General features: G+C 39.5%; 1 non-coding gene across 1 annotated transcript; it reads right to left on the bottom strand.

Annotated features, from left to right (window-relative positions):
* Positions 1–841: 841 nt before the first annotated feature.
* Positions 842–943, bottom strand: LOC130952588 (small nucleolar RNA R71). Its single transcript, XR_009074767.1, has one exon. It is a non-coding gene; the product is annotated as a small nucleolar RNA R71 (small nucleolar RNA).
* Between the last annotated feature and the right edge of the window lie 9,931 nt (positions 944–10,874).

Genomic DNA, 10,874 nt, shown 5'->3' on the forward strand with positions numbered 1-10,874 from the left:
TGGTTTTCGATTGACAATTCTCAAATTGGAAGTTAACTAGATTGAGCATTTTTCTTGTTTTGTTAATTCAGTTCAAGTTACTTGTTGAATTTTAATTTCTGCACTCTGTTACTTGCTTTCTTTCTTTATGCCTTTAAATTCAAGCAACTAACTCACTGACTCACTAACTATTTGAATTAATTCCTCAACTGCTCTAACCATACTCTTCCATTAACCAAGAGTATTTTACTTGTTTGTTGCCTGTGCTGTGTTCTTGTATGATAGGTAGGAGAGGAGAGATATCAACTCATCCATATACCGAACCAGAGAGGACCCTTCATAAACTTAGAAGGGAAGCAAGAGGGAAGAGAGTACTGGGAGAAGAAGAATCTGAAGGAGAATCTGAGGACAATTTTGAGGAAGCTCTAGATCTCAACATGGATAGAGAAGTTCACAACCATGAGAGAGCTGATGGAAACAATGCCATTCCCGAGAGGAGGGTTCTTGGTTCATACATAAACCCAACCTCTGGGAATTGTGGTAGCAGCATTCAGAAACCACCCATTCAGGCCAACAATTTTGAACTCAAACCACAGCTAATATCACTGGTGGAGAATCATTGTTCATTTGGTGGGAGTGCTAATGAAGATCCAAACCAACATCTCACAAAATTCCTGAGAATTTGCGACACTGTGAAGTCCAATGGAGTCCAGGAAGATGCCTATAACTGCTCTTGTTCCCATTTTCACTTAGGGACAAGGCAGCTAAGTGGCTGGAATCATTCCCAAGGGGGAGCCTAACAACCTGGGATGAGGTGGAAAGCAAGTTTCTGGCACGTTTCTACCCCCCACAAAAGGTCAATAGGCTTCGATCTGAGGTTCAGACTTTTAGACAACAGATGGTGAAACTCTCTACGAGGCATGGGAGAGGTTCAAGGATTGACAAGGAAATGCCCACCAGACATGTTCCATGACTGGGTGCAATTGCATATTTTCTATGATGGACTTTCTTATGAATCAAGGAAGGCTGTAGACCATTCATCAGGAGGTTCATTGAACAGGAAAAAAAGACTGTGGAAGAAGCCATTGAAGTGATTGAGACAGTGGCTAAGAATGAGTACTACTATGCTTCAGAGAGACACAACACTAAGGGAGTCATGGAGCTGAACCATGTTGATAAAATTCTAGCCCAAAACAAGGTGTTTGCCAAGCAACTAGCAGAGCTCACCAGGAAATTAGAAACAAATCAAGTGGCTGCAATACACACAAGATCAAGAGGAAGTAAGCACTGAAGGAGGTGATTGGGAAGAGGCCAACTATGTGGGAAATCAACAAAGGCAACCATATGATCCACATTCCAACATTCCAGGCTGGAAAAACCACCCAAAGGTGGGGAAACCAGCAAACCCAACCACAAAACCACAAACCTTACAACCCCAACCAACATAACAATTCCACATACCAAAACTCCAACCAAAGATCATACCAAGCCACACAAAACACTTACTCCCAACCACCATATCATGGCCAAAATAATCAACCTGCCCAACCTAATCCGAACCAACAATTTCAAGATCAATTAAACAGGATAGAAGGAATGCTTGCAAACATGGGTCAGGACATAAGTGAGTTGAAAAGCTTTAGGAATGATGTGAGATCTACCTTAAGGAACCATGGTGAAAAAATCAAGAAGATGGAGTCTCGAGTAGGAGAGCTATCTCAACAGGCCCCCAAGTCAACTGCAGTGTTCCCTAGTGACACAGAAAAGAATCCTAAAGGGGAACAAAAGGGAGTGAGATGGGAAGAATGCAAGGCCATCACCATATTGAAGGAAGTCTCAGAAGAAGAAGGAATCAGACCCTCAGAACAGGAGCCAGAAATCTTGAAGGAAGGTGTGGAAGAAGCTAAGCAGGAAAGTGAAACTGAGCAAGCCAAGGAACTGCAAAATAAAGGCATGCTAGAAACATACCAACCAAAAGCACCATTTCCTCAGAGGTTAGGAGAAGGTGAAAAAGGGAAAATATTCAAGGTTTTTAGAGACATTTAAGTCTCTCCATATCAATATTCCCTTTCTTGAGATTCTCCAGCAGATGCCTACACATATCAAGTATTTGAAGGAATTGCTGAGCAAGAAAAGAGTTTTGAAGGGAGGACAAACTGTAATAATGAACAAAGAATGCAGTGCCCTCATCAAGAAGGACATAGTCTCTAAGAAACAGACCCAGGAAGTTTTCATCCCCTGCATCATAGGGAAACAAAAATTGACAGAGGTTCTGTGATCTAGGAGCTAGCATAAATGTGATGCCTCTGACTCTTATGAAGAGGCTACAACTGAATGAGGTGAGATCCACTGATGTAATCATACAACTGGCTAACAAAACTCAGAAGCAAGCTGAAGGGGTAGTTGAGAATGTGCTGGTGAAAGTGGGAAATTATTTCTTCCCCACAGACTTTGTCATTTGGACATGGAGGAAAGCTACCTACACCTTATCATTCTGGGAAGGCCATTTCTAGCCACTGCTAGAGCGCTCATAGATGTAGAACAAGGAGAGCTAATTTTGAGAATACATGATGAACAGCTCATTTTCATGTTTTCAAACCTGCATCTGAGCCTGAACCAGAACCTGAAAGCCTAAGGATGATAGTAGCCATCTGTGTTTGGAGGAAAGCAACCCAGCAGCTGAAACTCTGAAACAGTCCTTGGAAGGCAAACAAGAATTGCAAGAGTTAAAGCCACAAAAATCATTATCTGCCAATCCCACCTGGCCTCAAACCATTCCTTCCCAGCTCCCTCAGTGTTCACAATCAGGAAAGTTCTTTCTATGGAACATTTGGAAATCATGAAGGAATCAAATGGGGACGTTTTTCATAGTGAGAGGAGAGGACATCAAGCACTACAATCCACCCTAACAAGGGACAACCGTCAAGCTAGTGACGTTAAAGAAGCGCTTGTTGGGAGGAGGTAATACTCCTTTGCTGTTTTTTATTTGTTTCATAAAAAGGTGAAGTAGTTTCTGTGCATTGCAAAGAATAAGTTTGGTGTTTCACACCAAACAATGAATTCGTGGATCAATAATTCAAAGGGGAATGTGTGACTCTAAGTTTGGTGTTCCACCATACGGATCAACTGAACACACAACCTTTGAATTATGAAAGGAACAACCATTCTAAGCAATCACAGAAATGCTTAAATCCTTAGAAGCAACTTCATTCCAAGGAGAATTCCAGGATTCAAAGAGCAGAGGAGTAAGTAGGAGACTAAGTTTGGTGTTCACACACCAACTTAAGACTCAGACACTTGCCCATACATAGTTGAGCAACCACCCAGTGCTTGAGAAGCAAGCAACTTCATCACTCTTTGCAGGAAAGGAAACAAGGATCTTAGAAAGAACATGAAGCAACAACTAGGAGAAGAAGGAGAAATCAAATTGTTTCCTGGCAACAAAGAGAAAACAAGAAATTTCACAAGGTGGTGTTGTTCCTTGACCATTCTTAAAAGGCAAACAAAAGCATGCTTGTTCTGGTTTAAACTGTAATTGTTGATCTTTCTGAATGTGAAGTTTTTAGTATGAGTGTTAGTTTACTGCTTTGAATAAAGTGAATGCCTAGATGTTTGGATATAACTTCACCTTCTTAAAAATGCTTGCCATGCTTGTTCTGTTTCCAAAAATAAAAGAGAAGTTTGAACAAAAGTAACTTGGCTCAATTAGTGACAAATCAAGTAGAATTAAGTGGTGGTATGCATGCTTGATTGTTTAGTCAGATCACTGGAAATGAGTGTAGAATTATCATTTTTGTTGTAGAAGTTTGAATACTGTCTATGGATTTTGATGAATAATGTCTTTGGCCATGAAAAGAAAGAAAAAGAAGAAGAAAAGCCACTGAAAAAGGGCAACCAAAAAGCAAAAAAAATTGAGAAATAAGCTAGGCACCAATGGTTTGAACTTCTGAGACAAATGCCTGTGGTGTTTATGTATTAAGGATATACTTGGATGAATAGGTTCTGAGGAGTGTTTCAACACTTGGTACTTGGGTTAACTAAACCCGGGATTATCAACCAAAAGTCCATTATCAAGAGCAACCTAATACAAAACTTAGTCACACAAAGAGGTGCTGGGCACCATGTCTCAAGAAGAAATGTGAACTAAATGCCTGTAGTGGATATGTGTAGTGCACTGATAAAAAAGAAAATGCCAAAGGCTTGTGCAACACATGACATGAGCAAACAAGGAGCAAGGAGCTCTAAGAAAAGAAAAACAAGAAGGAAAAGTGCCAAGGACATAAGAATAACAAGAGGCCATAGCAGTGTTTGATGGATGCAATGAAAAAGTGATAATCTTACCTGATAAAATGAAAAAGTGATGCTGCAACTTTCTGCATAAAACCCTTCTGATGAACTTCAAATGCTTACTAATATAGCAATGTAATTGCTTTCTGTTTCATACTTCTTCTCAAATAACTAAGGACTTGCTTAGGGACATGCAGTATTAAGTTTGGTGTTGTGATGCCAAGGCATCTTAGGCTAGTTTCACTAGCATTTTCTGTTAGTTTTAGTTGTTTTATGCATTTTCTTGAGCTTAAAGTAACCAAGAATGGTTAAATGAATAACAAAGCAATGAACCATCCAACAGATGATTTTGATGCAAATTTCATGAGTTTTTAGTATATTACTTGAATGCTCTTGAATATCACATGTGGGTTTAAGCTCCAGTTTAAGCTTAACTGGAGCATTAAACGCCAAAATCATGAAAGCTGAAAGTGGAGTTTAACCTCCAGTTTAACCTTAAACTGGAAGTTAAACGCCAAATGAAATGCATCAGGGAGCCATTTCCACGTTTAAGCTCCGTTAAGCTTAAACTAGAGCTTACACGTGTTCGATCTTTACCTCCAGGATGCTTGAATATCACATGTGGGTTTAAGCTCCAGTTTAAGCTTAACTGGAGCATTAAACGCCAAAATCATGAAAGCTGAAAGTGGCGTTTAACCTCCAGTTTAACCTTAAACTGGAAGTTAAACGCCAGAAATGAAATGCATCAGGGAGCCATTTCCACGTTTAAGCTCCAGTTTAAGCTTAAACTAGAGCTTACACGTGTTCGATCTTTACCCTCCAGGATGCTTTCCCCCATTTCCACGTTTAAGCTTCAGTTTAACCTTAAACTGAAGCTTAAACGTGTTCGACAATTCTACACTCCAGGGTTGCCTTCTTCCATTTCCACGTTTAAGCTTCAGTTTAACCTTAAACTGAAGCTTAAACGTGCTCGAATTATACCACCTCCAGGAGTGTCCAACGTTTAAGTTGCAGTTTAAGCTTAAACTGCAACTTAAACGCCACAATTTTAAAAGGTTTCTGGGCAAAGATATTGCAGTTTAAGTTAGCATTTGAGCACAAACATTAACTTAAACGTACTCTGGTATGAAACCCAATTGAATATCATGGTTTATGGGATTGGGCCTGAAGAATTGATGAGTCTGGAATTTCAATTTGTTGAGTCATGTGTCATTACTTGATTATCACTAAGTTGGCTCAATGAATGTTGCAGAATTGGATCAGCAGCCTCATCAGGATTATGGATCATAAACCCAAAGCAAAAGGAAATCAGGGAAAGGCCTCAAAGCCCAAGAAACACAACAGAAGCTCAATTAGAAAGTGTATAAATAGGATAGAATTTAAGTTAGTAAAAAAACTTTACACACTGGGAACTTTTGGATCAATTTTCTAGTTTTCATCTTTTGGAATTGAATTCAGAGCTATGACTCACTAAACCCCTTTCATTGGGTTAGGGAGCTCTATTGTAATTCAATGAATCAATAATAGTTTTTATCTTCTTCTTCAATCTTTTCTCTTGAATTTGTTAGAAAGCTTCTCGATCTAATTCCATTGGATAGTTGTCTTGGGAAAGAAACTATCCATAATTGGAATCCTTCGGAACCTTGGGAAAGGAATGGAGGATTCATGCTAGAGAAGCTTCCTCACAGTGAATTGGATTGGGGTTTGGATGGATATTGTGACATGTAATCCTACCAAATTGTGGTTCATGAACTGTGTGGTATAATCGGTGATCGAGCATCATCTCTTCTTATGAACATTTAAACCAAGGGATTGGGAATTTGTTTGTTTTAGAGAGAATTGGTGAGCCAAGGGATTGGATCCAATCATATAAGATTGCCAAGCAAAATTCAATGAATGCATTGGTTGAGGAAGGGATAAAAAATGTTTTGATTCGGAGATCTCAATATCTCCTGAAACCCAATGAATTCCCCATTTCTGATCTACCACTTTCTCTTTACATTCTGCAATTAAATTCATGCAATCACCTCGATCCCCTTTTAATTTCAGCAATTTAGCTTCTAGCTCTTTAATTCATGCAATTTAACATTCCGCAATTCTCATCTAAATCTTGATTCCGGTCAACTAGAACACACTTCTAATCCGAATTGCTCACTCAACCAATCCTTGTGGGATTCGACCTCACTCTATTGTGAGTTTTTACTTGACGATAACCGGTGCACTTGCCGGAAGGAATTTTTGCCGATTGTGCAAATTTCCTAAAATCGTAGCTATCAAGTTTATAGCACATCAGTCGTGTTCTAAATGATGCTCAGAAGAATTACACAACCACAGAAAAAGAGCTACTTGCAGTGGTTTACGCCATTGACAAATTCAGATCCTATTTAGTAGGATCAAAAGTGATTGTGTACACTGATCATGCTGCTCTTAAATATCTACTCACAAAGCAGGATTCAAAACCCAGACTTATAAGATGGGTATTGCTTCTGCAAGAGTTTGATATAGAAATAAGAGACAGAAAAGGGACAGAGAATTAGGTAGCAAACCACCTGTCCCGAATAGAACCAGTAGAAGGGGCGTCCCTCCCTCTCACTGAGATCTCTGAAACCTTTCCGGATGAGCAACTCTTTGCCATCCAGGAAGTGCCATGGTTTGCAGACATTGCAAACTACAAGGCAGTGAGATTTATACCCAAAGAGTACAGTAGACAGCAAATAAAGAAGCTGATCACAGATGCAAAGTATTATCTTTGGGATGAGCCGTATCTCTTTAAGAGATGTGCAGACGGAGTAATCCGTAGATGTGTGCCTAAGAAAGAAGCACAGAAGATCCTATGGCACTGCCATGGATCACAGTATGGAGGACATTTTGGAAGTGAGCGAACAGCCACAAGAGTCCTCCAAAGTGGCTTCTACTGGCCCACTATAAAGACTCCCGAGTGTATGTACTTAATTGTGACAGTTGCCAAAGATCTGGCAATCTACCTCACAGTTACGCCATGCCTCAGCAAGGGATCTTGGAGATTGAGTTGTTTGATGTATGGGGCATTGACTTCATGGGACCCTTCCCACCATCATACTCAAACACTTATATTCTGGTGGCAGTGGATTATGTATCCAAATGGGTGGAGGCTATTGCAACACCCACCAATGACACTAAAACAGTGTTAAAATTCCTCCAGAAACACATCTTCAGCAGATTTGGTATCCCTAGAGTGTTAATCAGTGATGGGGGCACTCATTTCTGCAATAAACAACTTTACTCTGCTCTGGTGTGTTATGGAGTTAGCCACAGGGTAGCTACTCCATATCACCCACAAAATAATGGGCAAGCTGAAGTCTCAAATAGAGAACTCAAAAGAATCCTGGAACGGACTGTAATTAACCGTAGAAGGGATTGGGCAAGAAACTTGGATGATGCCCTGTGGGCATACAGAACAGCATTCAAGACCCCTATAGGGACCTCTCCATACCAGCTTGTGTATGGAAAGGCATGTCACTTGCCAGTGGAACTGGAACACAAGGCCTATTGGGCAACCAGATTCCTAAACCTTGATGCCAAGTTAGCTGGAGAAAAACGATTGCTCCAGTTAAATGAGCTAGAGGAATTTAGACTCAATGCTTTCGAGAATGCAAAGATTTACAAAGAGAAAGCGAAAAGGTGGCATGATAAGAAATTGTCATCCAGAGTCTTTGAGCCGGGGCAGAAGGTTCTGCTATTTAATTCTAGGCTCAAATTATTTCCCGGGAAATTAAAATCCCGGTGGAGAGGTCCATATGTCATTACAAGCGTATCACCATATGGATACATAGAGCTTCAGGATAATGAATCCAACAAAAAGTTCATTGTTAATGGACAGAGAATTAAACATTATCTTGAAAGTAACTTCGAGCAAGAATGCTCAAAAATGAGACTTGATTAGAGCTCAGTGGTAGTCCAGCTAAAGACAATAAACAAGCTCTTGCTGGGAGGCAACCCAGCCAATCACAAAATTTAATTTTATTCGTTTTGATTAATTAATTGATTTTTACAGGTATATGTCAAAGTATCTTCAAGGTAAAATAGCAATTGATTGGATTCACAGAGTTATAAGGGAATTTGGAAGCTCACTGGCATGAAAAAGCCAGTAAGAAACATTTTGGGCGTTGAACGCCCAAAAGAAGCACCCACTGGGCGTTCAACGCCAGTAAGGGTAGCCATCTGGGCGTTAAACGCCAGAAAGGAGCATCTTCTGGGCGTTAAACGCCAGAAAGAAGCACCTTCTGGGCGTTTAACGCCAGATTGACAGCATCCTGGGCGTTCAGAAAAACGCCCAGTGACAAAGGACTTCCTGGCATTCAACGCCAGAAAGATGCATCAGCTGGGCGTTGAACGCCCAGGAGAAGCAACATTTGGGCGTTAAACGCCCAAACCATGCAGCAGTTGGGCGTTTAACGCCAGGATGGTGGGGAGGAGGTAAAATTCGTTTCTCTTTACAAATTTTCTAATTTTTTATGTTTCAATTCATGATTTCTTGCATAAACATGTTTCAAATTATCATCCCTCAAATCAAATTAGTTTTCTAAAAATCCTAATTTCTAAAATCCCTTTTTCAAAAATTTCAAATATATCTTAATCCATAAAGCCAAATTATTTTTCAATCCAATCAAACTCTTTTAAAGTTTGTTTTCAAAACTCAATTATCTCTTTAAAAATCTTTTTCAAAATTGAAAATTCAAATCTATCTTTTTAATTATTATTCATATCTTTCTCTTTTTAAACTATATCTTTTTCTTATCATATCTATCTTTTATAAATCATATCTTCTATCTTATCCTTTTCTTATTTTCGAATTTTCCCACCCCCCTCCCCATATATTGAGTTCGGCGCCCCACTCATCATCACCTTGCCACACTTGCTCTCTTCCTATCCCTCTCCTTTCTTCTCTTTTGCTTGAGGACAAGCAAAGCTCTAAGTTTGGTGTGGTTATCCGTGATCACAAAAACATACTCATTAAGATCATGGCCCCTAAAGGAAAACAACCCACCCCAAGGGGCAAGAAAGAGAGTACTCCAAAGCCACTTTGGAATCAAGGGAAGTTCTTAACTAAAGAACATTCAGACCATTATTACAAAATAATGAGTCACAGATCAGTGATCCCGGAAGTCAAATTTGATCTGAAAGAAGATGAATATCAAGAGATTCAAGAGCAAATTCGAATCAGGAATTGGGAAATTCTGACCAATCCTGAAACGAAAGTGGGAAGAAACATGGTTCAGGAGTTCTATGCTAATCTATGGCAGACAGACAGGCAGAGAATAATTGGAGCTGCTCTCTATGACCATCGGACCTTAGTCAGAGGAAAGATTGTTCATACTCATCCTGACAAGATCAGGGAGATATTTAAGATTCCTCAACTGAAAGATGACCCAGACTCCTTTAACAGGAGAATGATGAGGGTAAATAAAGGTCTAGACAAGATTCTAGAGGATATATGCATCCCTGAAGCCAGGTGGACTACCAGCACCACTGGCACCCCAATTCAACTCAAAAGAGAAGATCTAAAACCAGTAGCCAGAGGCTGGCTGGATTTCATTGGGCGTTCCATATTGCCCACCAGTAACCGTTCTGAAGTTACCATTAAAAGAGCTGTCATGATTCACTGCATCATGTTGGGAAAAGAGGTAGAAGTCCATCAACTGATCTCATGTGAGCTATACAAAATAGCAAATAGGAATTCCAAGGACGCCAAATTGGCCTATCCAAGCTTAATCTCTATGCTCTGCAAAGATGCCGGAGTGAAGATTGGAATAACAGAGTATATTCCAGTTGAGAGGCCAATCACTGGAATATCAATGGTCAGACAACAGCAACAAGATGATTCAGCCAAGAGGAGAGCACAGGAAGCCCTCCCAGAACTGCCTCAATTCGAATATTGGGAACATCTTGAGGCTTCTATTTCCAAATTGCAAGAAGCTATGGACCAAATAAAGGAAGAACAGAACAATCAAAGTAGCATGCTTTGCAAACTGATTAAGGAACAGGAAGAGCAAGGGCGTGATCTAAGGGAGCTAAAGCGCCAAAAATTAATCCTTGAAAAGCACCCCACAGATTAGAGGAACATCTACTCCTCAAAACAACAGGTTGCTGAGTTCCAATTTTTCTGTTTTAACTTAGTGATAGTATTATTATAGAAATTTACCTTAGGAGATATTTAGTAGTAATTAGTATGTCTATTTTGATTTTACTTCCAATTAAGCTATAATTTATTTTTCTCATCATCATTAGGCATGAATAAAGTAGTAGATTTTTTTTAGAATAAAGAAGTAATCTATATTTTTCGAGTTCTTAATAATAAAAATTATAATTAATTATGTGTGGTGGCAATACTTTTTGTTCTCTGAATGAATGCTTGAACAGTGCATAACTTGTACTTTGAATTGGATGAATATTGGCTCCTGAAAGAATGAGGAACACGAAAAATATTATTGATGATCTGAAAAATTATGAAATTGATTCTTGAAGCAAGAAAAAGCAGATGAAAAAAAAAAAGAAGGAGCAATAGAAAAAGCCACGAGCCCTTAAAACCAAAAGGCAAGGGTAAAAAGGATCCAAGGCTTTGAGCATCA

Source organism: Arachis stenosperma, chromosome 9, assembly GCF_014773155.1.
Source record: "Arachis stenosperma cultivar V10309 chromosome 9, arast.V10309.gnm1.PFL2, whole genome shotgun sequence".
NCBI lineage: Eukaryota > Viridiplantae > Streptophyta > Magnoliopsida > Fabales > Fabaceae > Arachis > Arachis stenosperma.